The sequence below is a fragment of the Macrobrachium rosenbergii genome, chromosome 9 (assembly GCF_040412425.1).
Source record: "Macrobrachium rosenbergii isolate ZJJX-2024 chromosome 9, ASM4041242v1, whole genome shotgun sequence".
In the NCBI taxonomy this organism is placed as follows: Eukaryota; Metazoa; Arthropoda; class Malacostraca; order Decapoda; family Palaemonidae; genus Macrobrachium; species Macrobrachium rosenbergii.
Genome location: NC_089749.1, coordinates 39092217 through 39119216, shown reverse-complemented (window position 1 = coordinate 39119216; position 27000 = coordinate 39092217). Strand labels below are relative to the sequence as shown.

The 27000-nt window shown below is 45.5% G+C and overlaps 1 protein-coding gene and 1 non-coding gene across 2 annotated transcripts in view; both read left to right on the top strand.

Moving 5' to 3' along the window:
* LOC136841702 (phosphatidylserine synthase-like) overlaps nt 1-27000 on the top strand; it is a 419092-nt gene that overhangs the window by 23503 nt on the left and 368589 nt on the right. The window lies entirely within an intron of this gene.
* Nucleotides 2022-2140, top strand: LOC136842188 (5S ribosomal RNA). Its single transcript, XR_010854189.1, has one exon. It is a non-coding gene; the product is annotated as a 5S ribosomal RNA (ribosomal RNA).

The window sequence follows — 27000 nt, the reverse complement described above, 5'->3', positions numbered from 1 at the left end:
ACTTTGCCTCCCACCCTGCTAATTTATTAGTTCAGGATTTCATTCTCGCACTAATAGTGCTCCTTTTTGCATCTGGAAGATGGCTAACAAATATTATCTATTGCGAAGGTGCATAGATTGAGCGAGTCAAGCGATAATAAAGAAGAAACAATAGTAACGCTGGGTCAGTCAAAGTGCACGTCGTGAAAACGGACTCGTAAGGCGGACGCTGAAGAGGATATGTCCATAAAGTTTTCGAATTATGTTGTTACAACAAAATCAAACACTTATGGAGTTATTAAAGGAAATGTAAGGTTTGTTTTTGGAGATAGTCTACCGAGAGCAGCGGGACTAGAGTGACGTCACGTAGGCAAATGGCTGCCTCCTAGTAAAAAATAATAAACAAACGCTTTCATGAGTTTCAAAGTAGCACGGTAAACGTTAAAGATGCCATAATTTACTCAGGTCGGTATCAAACATTAGTTTTAGTCAGGGTGAGGAGATAACCTACCATAATTTTAGTTAAAACGACGAGAATAGGTTTTATCTCGCCGAGACTGATTTAAATCTACCTGCCTAACGTGGCGAGCCAAATTCTAGTACTCGTAGGCTAAGCGGGAGTTGAGACTTCCCAAGTAGGTAGCCTATTTCTGCAATATATTGACTGGGGGCCTTTCTGTCAAGCATGCTTCGTCTCCCAGTCGTGTTCACCGCCGCTGGATCGCCATCGCGGACTGCTGCAGCGTGCTGCAGCCATAATTTTCGCAGCAGCTATCCTGGGCGCTTCTGTAGCTGCTCGTCAGGGCGCTCTGCCTCTCGCAGCCGGACCGCCATCAGGGACGCCGGCTGACCGGACGCTCCGCAGCAGCCTATCCTGGACGCTGTAGCTTTCGTCAAGACGCCCTCTCGCTGCCATGCAGGACGCCAGGCCGGACCGCCATCGCGACGCTGACGCTCCGCAGCAGCTATCCTGGACGCTTCTGTAGCTGCTCTTCAGGACGCTCTCTCGCTGCCGCTGCAGGACGCCGGCTGGACCACCAGCGTGACGCTCCGCAAGCAGCTATCCTGGACGCTTCTGTAGCTGCTCGTCAGGACGCTTTACTCTCGCTGCCGTGCAGGACGCTCAGCTGGACCGCCATCGTGACGCTCCGCAAGCAGCTATCCTGGACGCTTCTGTAGCTGCTCGTCAGGACGCTCCTCTCGCTGCCGTGCAGGACGCCGGATGGACTCTCGGGAGGACGCCTCTTTGGTTGCTCGGCGTGAAGCTTCAGAGCAATCAAAGTCTGCGGGAAGCGTAGATCCCATCTGGACTGCGTGTTGGACCGCAAGGCCTTCGTTTTCTCCCATTGAAGAGGGAGAAGTCTCTTGTGAGTCGGAGCCTGCAGTCCTTGAGCAGCCTCCCCTTCCTCGTCTCACGGACTACCAGGTGTTAGCCGGCCTTTCTTAAGGACTTGTTTGGCGACAAGTTTCAAACCCTCGCCACTCTCTCTCCTCCTTCGCAGTTTGCTTCGTCCTAGACGAGGAGAGCGCCGGGGTTTGTCAAGATGACTTCGTCTCTGGCGACGAAGAAGGCCTTCAAGAAGGTTAACACTTGGATGGAGGAAGGAAGACCCAAGGCAAGACTTCTTTTGCCCTGCCTCCGTCCAAGCTGAGCGGCAAGGCAGGTATGTGGTACGAGACCGGAGAGGACGTCGGCTCAAGAGTTCCTTCGTCGTCCCAGGGAGACTTCGCTAGCTTGGTCGACGCGCCTAGAAGGTCCCTCCTGTCGGCTGCCAAAGTGTCCTGGACTATGTCGAACGGATCACCATTTGAAAGGACTGTTTCGAACCATGGAGGTCTTCAATTTCCTGGACTGGTGTTTGGGGGCTCTAGACGTCAGGATTAGGAGTCCCGACTGATCTGCCTGGGGGAGCTGTCCAGCGTGTTGAACTGCATGGACAAGGCAGTCAGGGATGGCTCAGAGGAACTGGCTTCCCTCTTTTGTACGGGCCTCTTGAAGAAGAGGGCCTTGTACTGTAACTTTACAGCCTATGGCCCTACCAGCCAACGGCCATACCACATTGAAAGCACCGCTTCTCGTGCGATCAGCGAAGTTAAGCAACGTTGGGTCTGGTCAGTACTTGGATGGGTGACCGCCTGGGAACACCAGATGCCTTTGGCGTCATACTTTTGCAAAGTCAGTTTCTCCGTCGCAGAGGGCTTTGCTGTTCTCCCCGTTTTCGAGCCATCTCTTCCCCCCAGTCCTTGTTCAAGGATCTCTCCTCCAGCTTGAAGGAGGCCACTCAAGACCTCTTGGCCCACTCGTCAAGACGCCCGGCAGTCCCTTTGATGTCGTTGTCGGGTCAGACCTCCAGGAAGTAGAAGCCCTTTCGTGGAGGAGCTTCTTCCTCTAGATCTTCTCCCCGAGGAAGAGGTCTTTTCAGAGGCGGAGCCCCGCCTAAACCTTGGGGCAGGAAGTGATTTGCAGCGCCTCCAGACACCTGTAGGAGCCAGGCTTCTTTCGTTTGCGAGAGCCTGGAGAGTAAGAGGGGCAGACATGTCCCTTGAAGTTATCGAGAGGATACAAGATCCCCTTTCTCGACTCACCACTTCTGTGCACGTCGCCCAGGGATCTGTCGTCCTCATTCCTTCAAGAGAAGCAACAGATCCTTTTTCGAGCTATTAGAGCAAATGCTCGAGCCAGAGCTGTGGAGCAAGTCCTGGAGCTGGACTCCCCAGGATTCTACAACCGACTGTTCCTAGTTCCGAAGCAGTCGGGAGGATTGAGTCCAGTCCTGATGTCAGTAGACTGAACCGCTTCATGGTGAAGGAGAAGTTCACGATGGAGACGTCCCAGTCTGTTTTAGGAGCATTAAGACCAGGAGATTCGATGGTCGCTCTGGACTTACAGGACGCTTACTTTCACGTTCCCATACATCCCCAGTCGAGGAAGTATTTGAGGTTTGTACTAGGGACGAGTGTTTCAATGCAGAGCTCTTTGCTTCGGGCTAAGCACAGCTCCCATGATCTTCACGTTTATCATGAGAAATGTGGCGAGATGGCTTCACTTGGCGGGTATTCGTATCTCGCTTTACCTGGCCGATTGGCTCATCCGAGCCTCTTCACAGTCAAGGTGTCTGGAGGACCTGAATGCGAATTTAGAGTTGACAAAGTCCCTAGGACTTCTAGTGAACGAAGAAAAGTCCCATCTGATCTCGACGCAGTCCATCGTCTATCTGGGGATTCAGATGGATTCAGTGGCTTTTCAAGCTTTTCCATCCCAGGAACGTCAGTAGCAATGCTTAAAAGTCTCATCCTTCCTAAGGAAGGAAATATGCTCGGTGAGGGAATGGACGAGTTTGCTGGGGACCATTTCCTCTCTGGAGAAGTTTGTTTCCCTGGGAAGACTTCATCTCAGGCCGCTCCAGTTTTTCCTGGCGGAAAACTGAATAGACAAGGAGAATCTAGAGGAGACCCTGAAGATCTCTCCCGTTTTCAAGATTCACCTGAGGTAGTGGCTCGACCCCTCGAGGTTGGCGGAAGGGGTTTCTCTATGCCTTCAGAGCCCCGACCTGGTGTTGTTTTCCTACGCTCCCAGGGAGGGATGGGGAGCAATACTAGGAGGGGAGAAAGTGTCAGGCACCTGGAGAGGGTAACAGGTGTCCTGGCACATCAATCTCAAGGAATTAGGGGCGATCCTGCTGGCCCTTCAATCCTTCGAGAGCCAAGTGTCAGGCCGAGTCGTACAAGTAAATTCAGACAACTCCACAGCCCTGGCATTCCTCAAGAAACAGGGAGGAACTCGTTCCCGGTCCCTGTTCGCCCTGGCGAAGGAGATCCTGCTTTGGGCCCATGCGCGGGGGATCACGATCCTTGCGAGGTTCGTTGCAGGAGTGGAGAATATCCGCGCGGACCTTCTCGGTCGACAGCGGCAGCTTCTACCGACCGAGTGGACCCTTCACGAGGAAGTATGTCAGGAGCTGTGGAGGTTATGGGGACGTCCCTTGGTAGATCTGCTCAGGCAGCCCCATTTCGAAAGGTACCTCAAAACTTCCCCGCTCTGAGTCTAACTGCATTCAGACTATCAGCCGACAACAAGGATCTTCACGATCTCTTGAGATCCTTTGAGACTGTCAAGGTACCTCATTCCAGGACGCCTCCCTGGAACCTGGATGTCGTCCTAAATTTTTTATGTCAAATACCTTCGAGCCTCTTTCTTCGGCGTCTCAAGAATGTGACAAGGAAGGTTTTTTTCCTAACTGCTCTGCCTACGGCGAAGAGAGTTAGTGAACTTCAGGCTATCAATAATCATGTAGGTTTTAGAGGCCATAATGCAGTATGTTCTCTAAGCCGTATGTTCTTGCTAAAACGAGAACCCGTCTACCCCTTGGCCCAGGACCTTCGAGATTAAGGGTATGACGGAAATTCTCGGACATGAACCAGAAAGAGTCATGTGTCCTGTCAGGGCTCTCAAATTTTATTTGCAGAAGACTTGGGAAAGTCGAGGTCCTTCGGACAGTCTGTGGTGCTCTGTCAAGAGGCCGGATTTGCCTCTTTCTAAGAATGCACTGGCGTGCTTTTTTAGAAGCACCATTTTAGACGCACTTTCCGACGTTCAAGACAGTGACTTGAGTCTTTTGAAGTTAAGGCTCACGAAGTTAGAGCCATTGCAACCTCGGTGGCTTTCCAGAAGAACATGTCCCTTTGCGATCTTCTGGGTACCACCTTCTGGCGAAGCACCGTCGGTGTTCGCTTCACATTACTTACTATGGACGTGAAGACGACATACGAAGACTGCTATTCGCTAGGACCATACGCTTCCGCACTCCAGATCGGCCCCATAACACTTCTAGGCCTGGACCTCTGTCGGACTCCCAGGACCAGGGAGAGGGCAAGTCGAAAGCCACAGGAGGGTTACGGGGCTTCCCACCGATCTGGCGTCCTTCTTCGCAGGACCTGTTGTCGCTTCTGCAGACACAGTGTTGCGGGCAGGGAGCGATACTCATCCTATCCTTTAGAGGTTAGGAAGTATATTTTAATCTTGATTTTGTTTTTTTTTTTACGTCAGATCCGTCCCATAACGCTTCTAGGCCTGGACCTCTGTCGGACTCCCAGGACCAGGGAGGGGCATGTCGAAAGCCGCAAGAGGGTTACGGAGGCTTCCCCCGATCTGGTGTCCCTTCGGCAGGACCTGTTGACGCTCTAGGTCAGGTGGTTGGTCGTTGCTCCTTTTGCCCTCACAGTATGGCCTTATGATCTAGTCCCATTGTGGTCACGCCCCCGTGGACAGATCATCTAGAACTCACCAGCTATATGGTCACTACCTTGCTGGAGACTCTAGTAAAGCAGAAGCAGGCTTGGGTGACAGTAATCACGAAGTCAGCTATGCTAACATAGGCCTGGACCTCTGTCGGACTCCCAGGACCAGGGAGAGGGCATGTCGAAAGCTGTAAGTTGGTCTTATGATCTAGTCCCATTGTGGTCATGCCCCCGTGGACAGATCATCTAGAACTCACCAGCTATATAGGTCACTACCTTGCTGGAGACTGTAGTAAAGCAGAAGCAGGCTTCGGTGACTGTAATCACGAAGTCAGCTATGCTAACAAGTAAGGAACCAAGGCGTCAATCGCCTACATATATTTGTTTCCTAAATCCTATTCTGTCTCTTCCCACCTCCAATGGTGGGATTCAGCTATATATATATCTGACAGGTAAGTTGCATGAACAAAATGATATTTTAATGATAAAATAAAGTTTGTTCATACTTACCTGGCAGATATATATAATCATAGTGCCCACCCTCCTCCCCTCAGGAGACAGTGGCACTAGAAAATCTGAATAGAAAATGGGAATGGTTCCTGATACCGCCTCCCAGCGGCGGGAATGGGTATTAACCACCTGGCCCACTGCGTGTGCCGCAGTTTTTGGAATTCTGTCGGACTTGGAGAATACAGCTATATATATATCTGCCAGGTAAGTATGAACAAACTTTATTTTATCATTAAAATATCATTTTGCTTTGTATTGTACACTAAATTGCAATGATTTTGGTATATAACAAATTGTAAAATGATGAAAGCAACACAGAGAAAATATTATCACAAAATGATGCATGAATTCGTAACGTGAGGACGTAAAAACAAGTTTTTTTCAAAAATTCACCATAAATCGAAATATTGTGCTAGAGACTTCCAGCTTGTTGCAAAATGAAGGTAATTGATTGAATATTACTAGACTGTAAGTGTTTTAGCTTACAATTGTAGTTTTCGACCATTTCAGTCGAGTTAAAGTTGACCAAAAGTAGAATTTTTTTGTATTTATCGTGATTTATATGAAAATATTTCAAAACTGATAAAAGCTACAACCATGAGTTATATTTTGTTGTATTCTACATGAAATTTTTGCACATTTCCATATATAAAACTTTATGTAACGACTAAAAGAAAACTGTGCAAACATTACTAAAAAGTGACAAAGAATTTCCGAGATGTTCAGCCGAAGTTACTTTTGGACGTAAGGAAAAAAGTTTCAAAAATTCACCATAAATCAAAATACAGGCGGTCCCCGGTTTACGACGGGGTTCCGTTCTTGCGCGTCGTAACCCGAAAATCGTTTCTCGGAACATCGTCGAAAAATCGTCAAATATCATAAGAAAACCTTACTTTTAATGCTCTGGGTGCATTGAAAATGATGTAAACTGCATTATTATTGAGTTTTACATCAAAAAACCTTCAAATTATGATTATTCTGCCATTTTTTTTTCTTCCGTCGGATCGGCGATTTGACGCCTTCAGTAACCCCGAACATGCGTGCGTAAGCCAGGAAATAATTTCTGATGAATATATTTGAAAAGCGTTTGTTATAACCTCGAACGTTTGTAGTTAACCGTCAGAAAACGGGGACTGCCTGTATTGTGCTAGAGACTTCCAGTTTGTTGCAAAATGAAGGTTCATGATTGAATATTACTAGAATGTAAGAGTTTTAGCTTACAATTGTGTTTTTCGATCATTTTGGTCAAGTTAAAGGACTGACCAAGGTTGAAATTTTGGCACTTATCATGATTTATATGAAAATATTTCAAAACTGATAAAAGATACAACCATGAGTTATTTTTTGTTGTATTCTACATGAAATTGCGATGACTAATATAAAGCGGTGCAAACATTACGACAAAGTGACGAAAGAATTCCAGAGATGTTCGGCCGAGTTATTTTTAAGTTTTAAGGAAAAAATTTTTTTTTTTTTTTTTTTCAAAAATTCACTATAAATTGAAATATTGTGCTAGAGACTTCCAGTTTGTTGCAAAATGAAGGTACATGATTGAATATTACTAGAATGTAAGAGTTTTAGCTTACAATTGTGTTTTTATCAGATTTTTTTGCAGTTAAAGTTTTTTTTAGTTGAAATTTTGGCACTTATCATGATTTGTATGGAAATATTTCAAAACTGATAAAAGCTACAACCATGAGTTATTTTTTGTTGTATTCTACATGAAATTGCACACATTTCCATATACTGTATAAAGCTTTATGTAACGACTAATATAAACCGGTGCAAACATTACGACAGTGACGAAAGACCCCCTCGACATGAGACCACCTTGACGTGGTGAGGGGGCTCTTGAACCCCAGGAATTTGTTTCTGGGTTCGAGTCCAAGAGTCTCATATACCATCATATATAATTTTGGATTAAATTTGTGGAATTTTCCACTTTTAGTAAAATTTACTGGACCTGATAAACAGGAAAAGATATCATAGTTGGGAATGGGTTTATATCCGAAGCTAAATAGTGAGAACTGTGATAGGACCATCAACTGCCCGATAATGTTCAGACTCGAGAGTTACCAGATTGGTAGCTCAAAGAACTATTTGTTAGGACTGGACCACGGATTCCAGGGGTCTGGTTCTTTTGGATAGGACTCTTGGCATTCTATCCAGTTTGCCCATAACATGATTAGGTGGGGATGATCGTATTCTTGTAATACTCTCAGTCCTAGCAAGTGGGTTTGGCTTACACTTGGGCCACTCTAATCATGTTATGCCATCCCCTTTGGGGTAGGGTAGGGAGTGACATTTGGGAGTCAGTTCTCACTTGTGCCATTAGTGGAAGATTAAAACTCCATGAAAAGCTGATGATATCTTTTTTAAGGTTTTTAGTTTTTTTTCTTTTTTCCTCCTCAAATCTTTATGGTAAGTGAAATTAAAAGATTCGAGTACCCCTGGGCCCATTGATGGTAGTGACTCGGCACAGATGACGACCACTGGAACCTCCTGTAACAACCTTTCTTTGGAAAAAACAAACAAGAATCCAAATGTAATCACAATGGAACCTTATACTCCCGTACTCAACAAATCAAAAAGAAATAAATATCGTCTTGACCCAACCTTGACTCACTTTGACTCTCTCTTTGGGAGTGGAAGTTGGTCAAGGTTTCTAACCATGGAAGCTGACCAAAATATTTCAGCCCTAAAACTAGAGAATTATTTATTGAATAGACATCCAATGACAGATATGTCGTTTAGACAAGTAAAGGAAAAAACTTGGCTTATAGAAGCCACAACAAAAAGTCAGTCCGAGGACTATTTGTCTTTGAGAAAAATAAGACAATATTAACATTAAAGTAAAAAAAAACATGAAACTATGAACAGCATTCAGGGTACCATTGTACTTCCTGAAAACAGTAACGAACCAGTTTTCTCGATAAGAAAATGCTATTAGACTCTCTCAAAAAAAGATACCCAAAGGTCCAAGATTGTGAGGTATATGCTGTACCAAGTAAAAAAGCAATAACAAACGTTAAAAATAGCAAAAATAAAATTTGAGGGTGAAGATCTGCCTCAAAAATAAAAAAATTTTAGGCCAAAATAGAGAGTTGAGACCCTATGTCCCAAAGCCAATGCAGTGTCAAAATTGCAGTAATTATGGACACACACAAAAAAATTGTAGAAATGAACCTGAAAAGGTATTGCTCTTATTGTGGATCTACTGATCATCATACCACACAATGGAAGTGCAGTGAGCCTAAGTGTGTAAACTGTGGACAAAATCATCATGCAAGATCCAAAGAATGCATGTACTACTTTATACAATACAGAATTAAAAATATTTACAAGAACAAACGGGATGTCTATAAGAGGCTAAATTAGAATTAAAAGTGAGAGGAATTCAAGATCCGTCTAAGAAACACACACGTATTCTTCAATAACAAGAGCAAAAAATGAAGCAAAACGCAAACAGATAGAAGTAACAGATCACAGAAAAGTAAATCTCAAGAAAAAATTAATAATTTAGAAATAAAAATAAAATTGTAAACAATAAAGAAACAGGTACAAATGAGATGGATAATATTTTATCCAATTCATTTGAAATATTAATGCAGATAGAAACACAGGAGGATGCTGCTACTAAAGTGACAGAAGAGGGTAGAGATAGACAGGAAATTAAAGATAAAAAAGGCCTTTGGAGAGAACACCACCCAAAACGAAGAAACCAACTATTATTAGAGAAACATCAGTTAAACCAAAGATAAAGGAGATGAAAAAGGAACAAAAACAAAAACAGGCTAAGAATATACCTTTATCTCCTAAAATAATAATAGAACCTATGAAGGCAAATGTCAGAAAACACTGAAGAAGTGAAAGAGAATCATACCATAGATGATAATGATTATGTCAAGGGAGAAGAGATTACTCCTTTCTCCAGTAATTGGTACAAGAGCAAATGAAAAGAGAAATACACATGATAATACAGTGGATGTAATGATTGTTTCATTGAATTATGCAATAATAACAAAAAGCATAACAAAAGATAGTTTAACAAACATTATAAGAAATTTTATGAAATATAGAAAAAAAAAACACAGATTTGAGTAACCATGAAAAAGGGTGCATGTGCATTGAGCACTTAGTCTATTATAAAGAAAAACAGATGAATGTCATGAGTAAATTATTAGAAAAATTCCAAATTGATAATACAAAAAAAAGAGTAAAACTTGACCGCTATAAAAAAATATTTTCAACAGTTATATTATACAATGGAACGAAAATGGTCTACAGACCAGATTACACCTAGGAGAAATACAACGGTTATTAAAAGAATATGAACCAATGATATTATGTTTGCAACATGTCAACAAAACAATATTAACGATAGGTAAATATACCTTAGCATCTCATCAAGAGAGGAAGAGGGAAATTTAGGTACTGCTTATATATGTACATAACAAAGTATGTTATGACAAAGTACCTGTAAACTTTACTGATCTGCAAATATCAGTATTAGAATACAAATAAAAAATTATAATTATGTAATTCATAATTTATACAATCAACCTAATAAAAATTATGACGTTGACAAAATCAAAGAATTACTTAATAATACTAAGGAACCAACGTTAATAGTAGGTGATTTTAATGCCCACAACCCAATGTGGGACTGTAATTGTACAGAATCAAATAGAGCAGGAAATAAAATAGAAGAATTCATAGATTCATATGACATGTGCTGTATAAATGATGACAAAATCAGCACATATTTTTCTAAAACACATGGAACATATTCCTCAATTGACCTAACTCTATGTACAACAAACATAGTAGACAGATTGGACTGGAATACAGTTGATGACTTGCATACAAGTGATCATTTCCCCATATTAATTTCTTTATTACAAAATAACCCCACCAAACATGCCCCTCAATATAACATTTATAAAGCAGATTGGGAACAATATGAATTCCACACCAGGAATATCCCACTATTTGAATATTTGAAAGACCATAATGACACTAATAAATTTCTTGTTGATTTCATTACAAATGCTGCTGATGGAGCAATACCAAAATCCAAATCTCATCCAACAAAACACAAAGTCCCATGGTGGTCTGAAAAACTAACAGAATTAATAAAAATAAAACACCAAATTGGAAGACAACTAAATAATTTGAATAGAAAATTCAGTGAATTAAACAAAACGTTACCGATATTAGAAGGAACCTTACAAAAACTGACTATATTATTATTAGAAATTGATACATTAAAACCTCTTTATAATAAAAAATCTCTGCAAAGTTTAAAGAGAAGTAATACAAGGAAGAATCATTTCATGGAAAAAATATGTATCAGATCTCTCTAAAAATACTCCCATACAAAAATATGGGAAAATTTCAGGAAAATAAATGGTACCCATGTTAAACCACCTAGGCATGCCATAATAAAAGGTGGGAAAAGAATACTTGATCATGAAGAAATTGGTAATGTGATGGCTGAAAGTTTGACAAAAGTAAGTAGCAACAAAAATTTAGATGAGCATTTCCGCACAAAGAAAAATAATATAGAATTAATAACTATAAATTTGTTCATGAGACTTACCTGTCAGATATATATATAGCTGTATTCTCTGAAGTCCGACAGAATTTCAAAAACTGGAAGAGTTGGCATTTGCTGGTTGAACAGGTGGTTAGTACCCATTCCCGCCGCTGGGAGGCGGGTATCAGGAACCATTCCCATTTTCTATTCAGATTTTCTCTGTCGCCGGTACTGTCAACATCTGTTTTCAGTACCTCCGTCTTGGTTTTAAAACTCGTTATTTTTCCACTTAAGTATTCTGATTTGACTTTTGGTTTTTCACTTCGTGATTGGATTGTGAATTGGCATACGCTTTTTGTGGACTGTTTTTTGATTTGATTTTGATTGCTCTTTGAATGATGTCTGGATCTAGTTCTGCTAGCTTCAGAGTATGTTGTGCGAATGAGTGTAAGGTGAGGCTACCTGAAGACTTCGTGGATCCTCACTCTGTATGCATGAGACATAGGGAGATATGTTTGTTGATTAAATGATCGCTGCAAGGAGTGTGAGACTTGCCGGATGCAAGCTGGAAGGTGTTTGTTGCCTATATCCGCTAGTTGGATCGTGATAGGATCTGGAGGTCTTCCTCCAGGGGTGCTTACTGTAGCTGCATCCATGGATATTTATTCCTCTGCCTGTAAACCCGAGCTTCTCGGGGAATGCAATTAGATCCAAAATTAATGAATTTGGAGCGGAAGGTGATACTTTCGGATTTATTTTGTCAAGGAGTACTTGCAAGGTACTTATACTAAAATTGAACGTTACAAATTATAAACACCATCCGTGCTCTGGAATCAAAAAAGTGATTTCTCTTTAAAGTGCATGTAAGTGTTGTGATCCCCTAGTGCAGTGGAGGGGGCGTCAGATCGGCCGTATAATGCCTCTAGGCCTGGACCTCTGTCGGACTCCCAGGACTTTGGGAGTGGGCAAGTCGAAAGCCTCAAGAGGGTTACGGGGACCCCACCGATCTGGCGCCCCTTCGGGCAGGACCTGTTGACATTTTGTAGGCTGCCAAGGATCGTGCTTACGTATCCTGAAGGACTGCTTCTTGTCCTCTCAGATCGGCCCCATAACGCCAATGGGCCTCTGTCGGACTCCCAGGACTCAGGGAATGGACATGTCAGAAGAAACCCAAGAGGGTTAAAACAAGCTTCCCACGATCTGGCGTCCCTTCGCAGGATCTGATGACGCTTTCTCAGGCTGCCAGGATCGTGCTCGAACACGTATCCTGAAGGTTTGCTCCTCGCCCTCTGAGGCGCCCTCCCGTGCAAGGGTGGAACTCTCGGAAGGACTCTCGCTTAGAGAAGCTTCTAAACAATGAAGGGACGCCTCCTCTTTCTCATGCTTCTTTTTTTGTCTTCTTTGAGTGTTTCGGCGCTTTTCCATCGGACTGCAGCGTGACGCTCCGCAAGCAGCTATCCTGGACGCTTCTGTAGCTGCTCGTCAGGGACCTCCTCTGGACGCTGCCGTAAAACAGGACGCTGGCTGGACAGGAGCGTGGCGCTCAGGACTTCTCTTTGGTTGCTCGTCGTGACTCTTCAGAGCAATCAAAGACCGCCTCTGCTCGCCATCATGGCGATCGGCTGGAGCCTGACGCTCGCTCCGCAAGCAGCTATCCTGGACGCTGTAGCTGCTCGTCAGGACGCCCAGATAATGCCGTGCCGTGCAGCTGACGCTCGGATGGACGCTCGGATGGGCGCCGTCAGGACACCTCTTTGGTTGTTCAACGTGAAGCTTCAGAGCAATCAAAGACTGCGGGAATCGTAGCTCCCTTCTGCGTGTTGCACCGCAATGCCTTCATTCTCCCATTGACTTGGGAGAAGTCTCTGAGTGGTTCTGCAGTCTTCCCCTTCTACGTTACCGACTACCAGGTGTTAGCCGGTCTTCTCAAAGGACTTGTTTGGCGACAAGTTTCAAACCCTCGGCTCATCTCTCTCCTCCTTCGCAGTTAACTTCGTCCAAGACGATGAGAGCGCCGGGGTTTGTTAAAGATGACTTCGTCTCTGGCGAACGAAGAAGGCCTTCAAGAAGGTTAACACCTGGATTGGAGGAAAAAAGACCCAAGGCAAGACTTCTTTTGCCCTGCCTCCGTCCAAGCTTTGCGGCAAGGCAGGTATGTGGTACTAGACCGGAGAGGACGTCGGCTCAAGAGTTCCTTCGTTGTCCCAGGGTCTTTGCTAGCTTGGTCGACGCGCCTGAAGGTCCTTCCTATCTGCAACCAAAGTGTCTGGACTTTGTCGGAGACGGATCTCCATTTGAAAGGACTTTTTCGTCCCATGGAAGTCTTTAATTTCCTGGACTGGTGTTTGGGGACTCTAGACGTTAAGGATTAGAAGTTCCTTCTCTATCAGCCTGAGGAGCTGTCCAGCGTCTTGATCTGCATGGACAAGGCCGTCAGGGATGGCTCGAGAGGAACTGGCTTCCCTCTTTTTACGGGCCTCTTGAAGAAGAGGGCCTTGTACTGTAACTTTACACTAAGTCAGTTTCTCCGTCAGCAGTTAGGGCAGAATTGCTGTTCGCCCACCAGATGTCGATCCATCTCTTTCCCCTGTCTTTGATCAAGGATCTCTTCCCCAGTCCTTGCCAGCTTGAAGGAGAAGGCCACTCAAGATCTCTTGGCCCACTCGTCAAATGCCCGGCAGTCCCTTTGATGTCGTTGTCGGGTCAGACTTCCAGGAAACAGAAGCCCTTTCATGGAGGAGCTTCTTCCTCTAGATCCTCTCCCGGAGGAAGAGGTCTTTCCAGAGGCGGAGCCCGCCTAAACCTAGGGGCAAGAAGTGACCTTTGCAGCGCCTCCAGACACCTGTAGGAGCCAGGCTTCTTTCGTTTGCGGGAGCCTGGAGAGCAAGAGGACGGACATGGTCCCTCCTAATTATCGAGAGAGGATACAAGATCCCTTTCTCGACTCACCACATCTGTGCACGTCGCCCAGGGATTTGTCGCCTCTCTACCATCAAGAGAAGCAACAGATCCTTTTCGAGCTATTAGAACAAATGCTCGAGAAAAAAGCTGTGGAGCTAGTCCTGGAGCTGGACTCCCAGGATTCTTCTGCCGACTGTTCCTAGTTCCTTGAACAGTCGGAAGGATGGAGATCAGTCCTGGATGTCAGCAGACTGAACCGCTTCATGGTGAAGGAAGTTCACGATGGAGACGTCCCAGTCTGTTCTAGGAGCATTTAGACCAGGAGATTGGATGGTCTCTCTGGACCTTCAGGACACTTACTTTTTCACGTTCCCATACATCCCCAGTCGAGGAAGTTCCTGAGGTTTGTACTAGGGGGACGAGTGTTTCAATTCAGAGCTCTTTGCTTCGGGATAAGCACAGCTCCCCTATGATCTTCACGATCATCATGAAGAATGTGGCGAGATGGCTTCACTTAGCGGGCATTCGATCTCGCTTTATCTGAACGATTGGCTCATTCGAGCCTCTTCACAGTCAAAATGTCTGGAGGACCTGAAATCGACTTTGAAGTTGACAAAGTCCCTAGGACTTTTTAGTGAACGAAGAAAAGTTCCATCTGATCCCGACGCAGTCCATAGTGTTCTGGGGATTCAGATGGATTCAGTGGCTTTTTCAAGCTTTTCCATCCCAGGAACGTCAGCAGCAATGCTTTGGAAAAAGTCCATCCTTCCTGGGGAAGGAAACATGCCCGGTGAGGGAATGGATGAGTTTGCTGGGGACCATTTCCTCGCTGGAGAAGTTTGTTTCCTGGGAAGACTGCATCTCAGACCCCTCCAGTTTTTTCCTGGCGGAAAACTGAATAAACAAGGAGGATCTAAAGGAGTCCCTGAAGATCTCTCCGTTTTCAAGGATCTCCTGAGGTGGTGGCTCGACCCCCTCAAAGTTGGCAGAAGAGGTTTTCTCTACACCTTCAGAGCCCCGACCTAGTGTTGTTTTCCCCGCTCCAGGGAGGGATGAGGAGCAACAATAGGGGAAGGAAGTGTCAGGCACCTGGAGAGGGTAACAGGTGTCCTGGCACATCAATCTCAAAGAATTTAGGGCGATTCTGCTGGCCCTTCTTTTTCTTCGAGAGCCAAGTGTCAGGCCAAGTGATAAAGGTAAACTTCGGACAACACCACAGCCCTGGCATACCTCAAGAAACAGGGAGGAACTCATTCCCGGTCCCTGTTTGTACTGGCGTAGATTTCCTGCTTTGGGCCCATGCTCGGTATCACGATCCTTGACAAGGTTCGTTGCAGGAGTGGAGAATGTCCATTTAGGACCTTCTCAGTCGGCAGGTTCATCTTCTTCCGACCGAGTGGACCTTTCACGAGGAGGTGTGTCAGGAGCTGTGGAGGTTATGGGGAAGTCCCTTGGTGGATCTCTTCACAGCATCCAGGACAAGGAGGCTTCCTCAAAACTGCTCTCCCGTGCTCTGAGATCCAGGAGCAGCAGCAGTAGATGCCCTCGTCTGGGATTGGAAGGGATTGGATCTTTACGCCTTTCCTCCCTTCAAGATTCTGGGGAGGTCATCAGGAATTCCAGCCACGCCTCCCTGGACCCAATGATGTTGATCGCCCCCTTTTTATGGCCAGCGGGGTGGTTCACAGAGGTCATGACCTTCCTGGTGGACTTCCCAAGAATGCTTCCCCAAGAACCGATCTGCTCAGACAGCCCCACTTCTGAAAGGTACCACAAAAACCTCCCCGCTCTGAGTCTGACTGCATTCAGACTATCAATAATTGGCAGAGCGAGGTTTTTTCATGAGCCAGTGGCAAGGGCTATCGTTCCTAAGCCAGAAGACCCTCCTCCAATTTGGTGTACCAATCTTAGTGGGCCAATTTCAGGAAAAGTGGTGCAGAAGCAAGGGGGATTTTCCTCAACCTCGAAAGAGTCTGTGTCCTGTCAGATAGCAGACTTCCTTCTTCATCTTGGGGAGAAGGAAAAGCTGGCAGTCTCGACAATTAAAGGACGTTGAAATGTGCTGTCAACTGTCTTCAGACATAGAGTTTTAGACTTAACTAAGAATGCACTGGATCTTCACGATCTCTTGAGGTCCATTTGAGACTTCTAAGGTACTGATCATCCGTGACACCTTCCTAGAACCTGGATATCTTTTGAAATTTTGAAGTCACAAAGATTAGCCATTTGAGCCTCTTCATTCGGCATCGCCCAAAATGAACAAGGAAAACTTTTTTCCTAACTGCTCTGGCGACAACCCCTCTTCAGAGTTAGTGAAGTTCAAGCCATCAACAAGATTATAGAATTTAGAGGGCATAAGGCCTGTATGCTCCCTTAGCCCTATGTTTCTCGCCAAGAACAAACCCTTCTACCCTTGGCCCAAGAGTTTTGAGATCAAGGACCAGCAGAAATTCAAGGGCAAGAAACCAAGAGAGAGAGTTCATCTGTGCCCTGTCAGGGCTCTCAATTTCTTCTTAGATAGGGACCAGGATTGTAGAGGTCCCGTCTTACAATTTGTGGTGTTCTGTCAAAGGCCGATTTCCCTATCTCCAAGAATGCTCTGACATTCTTTTTAATCTTGAAGTTTGTTTTCAGGGAGGCTCATTCTACCTGCCAAGACAGCCTGAGACTCCTTAAAAGTCAAGGCTCACTTTAGTGAGAGCTATCGCTAACTTCAGTGGCTTTCCAGAAGAACATGTCCTTTTAGCGATCTTCTGGGTGCCACCTTCTGGCAGAAGCGATTCTGTGTTCGCTTCTCATTTCTTGGTTGGATGAAGACGTCCTTTTACCCTCAAAACTGCTAAATATGCTAGGACCATACGGTTTCGCATGCTTGGGGTCAGATCATCTACTCTTCCTATCCTTTAGAGGTTAGGAAGTATTTTTAATCTTGATTTTGTGTTTTTATGGTTGTTGGGTTAGCCACAGGATGGTGGACGTCCCAGTCTTTAGCTGATACTAAGTTTTATTACTTAGATAGGCTCCCAGGTGGTTGGTCGAGGGCTCCTTTTGCCCTCACAGTATGGTCTTATGATCTAGTCCCATTGTGGTCATGCCCCCGTGGACAGATCATCTAGAACTCACCAGCTATATAGGTCACTACCTTGCTGGAGACTCTAGTAAAAAAGCAGAAGCAGGCTTGGGTGACAGTAATCACGAAGTCAGCTATGCTAACAGGTAAGGAACCAAGGCGTCAATCGCCTACATATATTTGTTTCCTAAATCCTATTCTGTCTCTTCCCACCTCCAATGGTGGGATTCAGCTATATATATATCTGACAGGTAAGTCTCATGAACAAAATGATTTTTAATAATAAAATAAAGTTTGTTCATACTTACCTGGCAGATATATATAATCATAGTGCCCACCCTCCTCCCCTCAGGAGACAGTGGCACTAGAAAATCTGAATAGAAAATGGAAATGGTTCCTGATACCCGCCTCCCAGCGGCGGGAATGGGTACTAACCACCTGGCCCCACTCTCTGCATTTATGAGTTTTTGAAATTCTGTCAGACTTCGGAGAATACAGCTATATATATATCTGCCAGGTAAGTATGAACAAACTTTATTTTATTATTAAAATATCATTTTTGAAACAGTAGAAGATATAAGGGATTTTGACAGAGGAAAAATCTATTTCTGAGGAAGGTCCCGTGTCACCCGGTGAAATTCCATTACAGCACGAATTTCCAGGTATAACAATGCTAGATATACCAGAGAAAAAGAGCTTTCAGGAAAGCTGGGGTTACTACCCCCAGTCGAGCGTCTTCTAGGAAGACGTCGGTATAAAGAAGGGTGAGTGAAATACCACTACCACGGAAATATACTCGAAAGATCTCTCCTTATCAAAACCCCCGGAAAAGAGCGGTGAGCCGTTACAGCTCCTACACTCAACACCCGCCAGGACGGCGACACCAGCGCCACCTACTTCATTCCATGCTAGCACTAACCCCAGACTTGGCATGTGCAAGTAGGGGGGGGAGTACTAGGTGAGCTAGGGAGGGTCACCGGGTGACACGGGACCTTCCTCAGAAATAGATTTTTCCTCTGTCAAAATCCCTTTTCTGAGTCCAGTCCCGTGTCAGCCGGTGAAATAGTGATAGAGAATCATGCCAAGACTGCAACTACAAGGAAAAAAATGGGGGTAATCTGAAGAAAAGGCAAAATTTTACGAAAATAATTTTAATCAAGTAATCTCTTTCATGTAGCAAGAATACTAAAACTAAGGTATACTAAATCTAAGGCACATCAAAAAACTTAATACTATAAAACAAGGGAGGTCCCCGGTATGACGGGGAAAAACCTCAAAAATCTTAAAATTACTTAAAGCTAGGTGAAACATGAAATGTGCACAGGATAAGCAAATACAACCTTAATACTATACACGTAAACTTAGGCTAAACACGTAAGAGACAAGACTAATGAAAATTAATATATACATATATCTGGGGTACATGGAGCCAAATAAAAACCGTCCAGTACCCCATAAGAAAAACAATCATGGCATGTCAGATTACACTTTTCCATCAGTAGATACAAGATACATCAATATGAGGAGCCAGGCAGTGAGGCATAATCAACCAGGAGAATAAGCAGAGAAGTAAATGAGGCAGGCGGGCGGGGGGAAAAGGAAAGGATAAGGATATGATTATTTAAGGTGGGGAGATGACACTTCCCACTGCTATTGTAGAATATTTCAGGGCTTCGAGCGATTTTAAATAGTGGCGTTTAAACACTAGAGGTGATTTCCAACCCGTAATTTTAGATAACTCTGAAAAGTCCATATTATGAAAGTAATTAATAGAAGTAGCAACTGCTCGAATATCATGAACTTTAGGAACTGAATCTGGGTTGGCCTGTTTAATGAAATACAGAATTTGTTGTCTTATAGCATTCAGTGAAAGAGTACCACCTTTCTCCCTGATAAAAAGAGGACCCGACTTACTCTGTGGAGTTCTTAAAAGGTAAGATTTAAGTGTATAAACTGGACATAAAGACTGGTCTTGAGGAAGGGGCACCACCTTCCAAGGAGACCACCTGTCCTGTGGGTCTTCGTTCTTAGCTAAAAATCTAGGGTCAGGGGAAAGGAGGACCTCTCCAGATGGGAGGAAGTTAACAAAATTATCACCTCTAGTGAGAGCCGACAGCTCTGAGATTCTAGCACCTGAAGCCAAGCTAATCAAAAATAAGGTCTTCCTTAACAGATCCTGATAAGAGCAATGAAAGTTATCCAACTCTGATGCTAACTTAAGGACGTCATTGAGAAACCACGTAACAGAATGTGGGCGTGATACTGGTCTCAGACGAGCGCATGCTCTGGGGATGGATGAAAAATAGGAATCTGTAAGGTCGATTTTAAAGCCATAAAAAGAAATACTTTCTTCAATGCTGACTTGACTGTGGTAATAGTGGCGGGAGCCAGGCCTTTCTCAAACAGTGACCTAAAGAAGGAAACTCCTAAATTAGTCGTCATGATTTTGGCTTCAGATGCTTTCAGGAAGGAGGCTAATTTTTGACTGCTGAGTCATACTGTCTAAGAGTAGAATCTCTTTTATCTGATTCTAAAAACAGAGTGTTGACAGGGTCAATGTTCGCTCCTTTTTGGGCTGCGAATTTTATAAAGTCCATAAAACTAGGGCATTCTGAATTCTTGAGGAAGCTGACACAGTCTTGGTTTGTACTGTCTGGGTCAGAATGGGCTTGGGAATCCGAAGACTCCGTAATCCCAGTTCCTGAAGGAGAGGGAACCAATTGCTCTTCGGCCAGTAGGGGCTACTAGGGCTGGTTGACCTTTGAATGTCCTGAGTTTGTGTAATACTTTCAGCAGTAAATTTATTGGAGGAACAGATAAATCTTCTCCCAATTGTTCCAATCTACTGTCATTGCGTCTGTGGCGAACGCCTGAGGGTCCAGGTTGGGGCCACGTAACAGGGGAGCTTGAAGTTGCTCTCCGTTGCGAACAGATCCACTTGGAGGCCCGGAACCTGGCGGCAAATCCATTTGAAAGATTCCACATCCAGGGACCACTCCGTCTCCAACGGGGTAGTCCTGGACAGGGAATCCGCCACCACGTTCCGTACTCCCGCTAGGTGGGTGGCTGACAGGTGCCAGCCGTGCTTGTTCGCCAGGGAGAAGATAGCAACCATTACTTGGTTTACTCGACCTGATTTGGAGCCGCCCCTGTTGATGCAATGAACTACCACTGCGCTGTCCAACACCAGCCTGATATGAATCCGGTTGGGGGGGCGGATTTTCTTCAGAGTTAGAAAGACCGCCATAGCTTCCAGGGTATTTATATGGAACTGCTGAAACATTGTGGACCACGTTCCTTGTACTTTCTGTTTTGGTGAATATCCCCAGCCGCTTAGAGAAGCGTCTGTGTGGACAACTAGTGCCGGAGGGGGAAATTGAAGCGGAACTGTTTTGGACAGGCCTCTGACTGTGGTCCAAGGCCGCAGTCTTGTCTTTAAGATTCGAGGGATAGAGGAGACCTTGTCTCTGAGCTTGACATTTGCTCGACTCCGCCACACTCTGTTTATGTCTTTTAATTTGGCTTTTAAGAGCAGGTCTGTCACTGAGGCAAATTGAAGAGACCCAAGGACTCTTTCTTGGGATCGGCGGGATGCCGATGGATTTTGAGGAATCTCTTGGTGAGAGATGCTATCTCTTTCCTCTTGGGAGGCGGGAGAGATAACGTGTGAGAGGACAGATCCCACTGGAGACCCAGCCACTGAAACCGGGACTCCGGAGTCAGGCGGGACTTCTCTCTGTTCAGCTGAAAACCTAGCGACTCCAGGAAATTGATGACTATGGACGTGGCCTTCTGACACTCCGGAACAGTTGGTGCCCAAATTATCCAATCGTCTAGGTACGCTGCTAGGGATATTCCTTGGGACCGGAGTTGTTGTACTACCGTGTCCGCCAGCTTGGTGAATACCCTGGGTGCAATGTTCAGACCGAAGGGCATGACCCTGAAGGAGTAGGCTTGATTCCCGAGTCTGAAACCGAGGAACTGAGAGAAGTTCCGCGCAATCGGGACGTGATAATAAGCGTCTGAAAGATCGATAGAGGTGGTGACGGCCCCACGCGGAAGTAGAGTCCGTACCTGAGCTACCGTAAGCATGCGAAAATTTGTCGCATTTTATGTAGAGATTTAGACGCGACAGATCCAGGATCACTCTTTGCTGATCGGAGTCTTTTTGGGAACAGTGAATAACCTGCCTTGAAACTTTAGGTGCCTTGCTTTCTTTATTGCTCGTTTGTTGAGCAATTCTGTCACGTAATCCTGTAGGATTGATGTGGGTGGCTGGTAAAACCTGGTTAGAGGAGGAGGGTTCTTGATCCAGCTCCACCCTAGTCCCTTGGACACAATGCTGTGTGCCCAAGGGCTGAAGGTCCATTGGTCCCTGAACCAATACAGGCGACCACCTACCTGTTTTCTCTCAGTGGGAGGGAGCGGGTTTATTCCCCTACCACGTCCAGGCCTTCCCCTTGGGGTGGTGTTGGGCCTTCCTCTGATGGGGACTTTGCCTCTTCCTCCCCTTGCAACCCTATTGAGGCCGTGAAAGAACCACGGCCCTCATATGGGGGTTGTATGCTGGTGAGGTCACATAAGAGGGCGCAGCTGGTTGGACCAGCACATATTGTTGGGGGTGAGCCTTGGAGGTAGAAGGCTGGGCTACTGCCGAGACCGGGACGGCTTGGACTACCGCCTGATGGTGGGGCCTCTTATGCCTCCTGAAGCGTTTGCCTCCTCTCGTCTGGGGGCCGGCCGATTCTGGGGTCTTGCGCTTATAGGCAGAAATGCCCCAGCGAGAGCGCAGACTCTGATTGGCCCGTGTAGCCTCAGTCATAACGCTTGTAACCTCCTCTTCAGGGAAGAGGTTAGGTCCCCAGATCGAGCTTTTAACGAGCTTGTTAGGCTCGTGGCGGATAGTAGCATCGGCAAAGATGAACTTCCTGCATTCCAGTCTGGCCATGATAAACTCATGCAAGTCCGACTGGAAGCCAGCCAGGAAGGACTTAGCCAGAACCTGGAAAAATGGTTCGTCCGAGCAGGAGACGGCAGTAGCTTCTGTAAGGCAGCCGAGCTCAAGGACCGGGCTAACTTAGTCCGGGCCTCAAACTCCGCGCTTTCAATAAGATTCCGGCAGCTTAGGGAGCTGCTCACTAAATTGCGTGGAAGCGCAGAGAGGGGTCCAGCTTCCCGACAGTGAAAGTGGACGGGCGCCCACCAGAACTCATTACTTCCTGGGAATACCAGGGAAGTAGGGTCTGTTTCCCTTAATTGTGGTAACGGATTACCATCAAAGCATGCTCGGGCCGTAGCCAGAGCAACTTTGTCCAAGCAAGGGGTGGGAAGGTCTTCTCCCAGGGTGAACATCGTAAAATTGCCCTTGAAAGGGGTCAACTTTGTGTTTTCTGCCTGCCACTCCGTCAGAGTGCGCAGGGGAGAGCCGACTGAGCTTGGTCCCTAGGGACGATGACAGTCTCCCTAGGAACCTTGTCTGACCGAATCCAAGCTTCTTCTGTGAGCCTCACGAAGCCTGGATAAGGGGGCAAGAGATCGGGGGGGAAGAACTCCAATTCCTCCAACCGTCTCGTGCCCAGACCCTCAACTGTAAGTTTGCCATCATGTTGGATGGCCCGGAGTCTGAACGCCAAGGGTTACCGACATCGAACGGGGGAGGTCCGCAGTGTCGGGGATAACATACTGTGGTTCTGCTGGGGTGGGCGAGCCATACCTGCCAGTATGTTATCATAACTGGCCAACTTATCAGTGATTTTGTCAAATCTGGAGTCTAGGTCCTCCATAAACTTTTTTTATAAAGTTGAGTGGCAAAGGCCTCTGCATCAAAAGCAGGCTGGCGAGGAGGGCTTGGTTTTGCAGCCCTCTTACTCGCGCCTTTGCTGGAGGAACTAGATTTGCTCCCGGAGGCTACAGGTCCTGAAACCTTAGCCTTCGACGGGGAAGGGCGATGCCTTCTTGGAAGTCGAGGACTTGTAGCCCTTCGCCTTCCATGAAGTCTTCAACTTCAACTTGGGGATAGCAGACGGAGCTCTATCACCCAAGGAGGAAGACTTCACAAAACCTGCAAATGAAGATACTGATGAAGCAGGGGAGTCAAACAGAGGGGGCCCGCCCCAACAACCTCACTTACCTCACCACTTACCACCTGGTCCTGCTCCGTATTCATTGGTTCCAGGTTGAGATCCAAGGCGGCTACATCCTCCGAGACCTCAGCGTATAGGATATCCACTTGAGGTGGCTGGGTCGCATCCCGGATTTGCTGGATGATTGGGGTGGCAAGATCTTCAGGCACTGCGGCCGCCACCCGTGCGCTCAAAAGCAAGTCCCTCAACCTGGCGTCGAGGACGTAGGGCTTCCCCGACGGAACATTCCTGCCGAACCCAGCCACCCAGGCCCGGAGGGATTCCAAGGCAGACTTCTTGGAAGCTTCGTCCGCCTGCAAGGAAACCAGCAATTAGTTAGGAACGAAAAAGCCAGACCGGGAACCTTTAAACAATATACAATATGAGGAGCATGAACCGGGGGAAAAAAGACTGTCACTTACCGACTCATCCTGGATGGTTGAGCAGAGAGCAAAGCAAACCTCACAACCATCGGGGTGCCAAACAACCAGGTCGTCAAGTCGGACCGCACAACCAGCGTGGGTCCGGCATACTACGTGCCCGTAGGGTTGTTGAAGGGAGGCGGTACACCCCGGCTCCTCACAGCGAACAGTCTGTAAGAAAAAGTACATGAACCTCACACTCTAAGCAATCTAAAGCCCGGCAAGGCCGGAAACTCAACTACAACCGGAATACTCCGGCGGAGAAGAACTCCCTATGATAAACTGGGCCAATAAGCTCTAAATGCACAGAGTGGAAGGTAAGGGTTTTCAGACCCCGGAGGACTCCGGGGAATGAAGGAACGAGAAACCAGGAACTAACCATAAGGGCTGCCAGAAAAATAACGGCGGAGCCCCGGGTGTAGGACCGGACTCACGTATATAAAAATAAATAAAGGAGCGAACTCCTGTAGATAAACAGATTTATCTAAAATTAATGAAAATTAAAAACAAAAATAAAAATAATAATAATAATAACAATAATAATAATAATAACAAGTGATGGTAAATACTCCGGAGACCGGAGGGTCCGCTTCCCTTACATGATGTAAAAACTTCCGCCCTTACTTCCCGCCGGAGAAACAAGACGGGCAAAGTGCTCAGATGTTCATAACATAAGACGGAGCAATTATATTTCACCCTATCTACGTAACCCGGCGGGGAGACGAGAGGTATGGGATAGTGATTCGAACACGTTCGAGCAAACAAACCACCAACCCCACCACAGCGAAGCTAGGGACGGTATGGGAGGGAGCGAATCCCTCTACCAATAGGAGGAGTCCCTGAACTCGGAGAAAACGCCATCTAGCGTCACCCGCACGAGTAGTCGCAAGGCTGGGGAGGGTGGAGTAGGGGAGAGAAGTAGGCTACCAGGAAGGGAACAGGAGACAGGGAGAAACATGTCACCCGCTCAACTGCATCCTTCCCTCCAAAAATGAACTTGGAAGGGTAGCCTACTACTGGGAGCTCACGCAACCCAAAGCCCGACTCCTTCCTAGGCGAAGCCTAATATGGACCTAACCTAGTATAGGTTAGGAAAGAGGGAGGAGTGCAAAGGGAGGAGGAAGCAACAGGGAGAGAAATTTTGTGCCGAGAGCCAACCGGGATCGAGAAGGGGTTGAGGAAGGGCGACTAGCCTAGAGGAAACACATCCAAAGAACTCGATTCCCCAAATGGAGGAAGAGAACTAAGGGGTTCACTCTGCCCACCAAAAACGACACCGGAGGAAACAGCAACCAAAACTCCCTCAACCTGATCTCCACACCCAGGGCAAGGGGATGGAAGCAAACAAGCCTACACACACAAAATACCATCACACATAAACAATTAAAATCAAAATGTGCTCAATAGGGAGCGTAGCCTACCTCGGGAGCGGTTAGATCTGAGGCTGCCGCTTACCACCAGAGGTAAACAACAAAACTTAAAACAATTAAAATAAATAAATATACTAAAAATAAAAGAGAGCACCATCTTCAAGCATAAAATAATTAGCCTACTTGAGACCAAAAATAAAAAGGAACTCAACCTGGGGGGGATACTTGGACGGGGCATCACCCTAATAAAGGCCGATAGGTCGAATGAAATGTAATTAAGAAACCAAAAGGGAGGGGAGCCACCGAGGAACCACCAGGAAGGGAACCAAGGGGTTAAAATCTATCTATAACGACGAGGAGACAACTCCAACCGAAAGAACAGAAGGAGTCGCCTCATGGGTCGACATGGCTGGCGGGGACGCCGTGGCGTCATAATAAGATCTCAATATTTATGAAAATACGAGACCAAAACAGCCAAAAAACAGAACAAAACCCCACAAGAAGATGGTACTTAACTTAGAGATGGAAAAGGTGCTCGATGCCATCATAGATGCAGAAAAATAATCCAAATAAGAGAGACGAGCACACAAAAGAAACGAATTTGTCACGTGCTAGAAAATGGAATAAAGTAGGTGGCGCTGGTGTCGCTGTCCTGGCGGTGTTGAGTGTAGGGCTGTAACGGCTCACCGCTCTGTTCCGGGGTTTTGATAAGGAGAGATCTTTCGAGTATATTTCCGTGGTAGTGGTATTTCACTCACCCTTCTTTATACCGACGTCTTCCTAGAAGACGCTCGACTGGGGGTAGTAACCCCAGCTTTCCTGAAAGCTCTTTTTCTCTGGTATATCTAGCATTGTTATACCTGGAAATTCGTGCTGTAATGGAATTTCACCGGCTGACACGGGACTGGACTCAGAAATATTATAATAGAAAATTTAATATGGAAGAGCTAGAATTTGCTCTGTTGAACAGCAATAAATCTGCCCCTGGAGGTGACAATATTTGTTTTGAAGTGATATGCCATTTAGCACCTTTGGCAAAGACATACCTGTTAGAGTTTTATAACCACTTATGGCTTAGAAATTTATTTCCTGATGAATGGCGTTAAGCTATAATTATTCCAATCCCCAAACCTGGAAAAGATCCCAGTAATGTAAACAATTACAGACCAATTTCTTTAACAAGTTGTTTGTGCAAATTGCTAGAGAAAATGGTAAATGCTCGACTAACATGGCACGTTAGAGAAAATAAAATTTTAACTCCCACTCAGTTCGGGTCACAGTGTAACAGATCTACATTAGATTCTCTCTGTAACTTAGAAGACCATATACGCAGAGGTTTTGAACGAAAACAAATTACTGTAGCTGTCCTTTTTGACATTGGAAAAGCATACGATACTACATGGAGGTATGCTATATTAAAAACTTTACAAAACAACAACATCTGTGGACATTTACCTAAGTTTATACAAAACTTTTTGACAAATCGCAGTTTTCAGGTGAGAATTGATGATGTTCTGTCTAGAACATTTCCTCTTGAAAACGGTGTTCCACAGGGAAGCGTCCTTAGTGGCACACTGTTTACTTTAGCAATTAATGATATCAGTAAAAATCTACCAATTGGTAATAAAAATAACCTGTATATGGATGATTTTGCCATATATTCAGCATCTCGAATAAAACATGCAGAACAAGTCATTAATAAAAGCATAATGAAAATAGATGAATGGGCTTTATCTATAGGCTTTAAATTTTCCATAGATAAAACCCAAGCAATCATGTTTTATAAAAACAAAAATGGAAAAAGGAGAAGAAATAGACTTAAAAATCAGAAACCATAGTATACCAATTG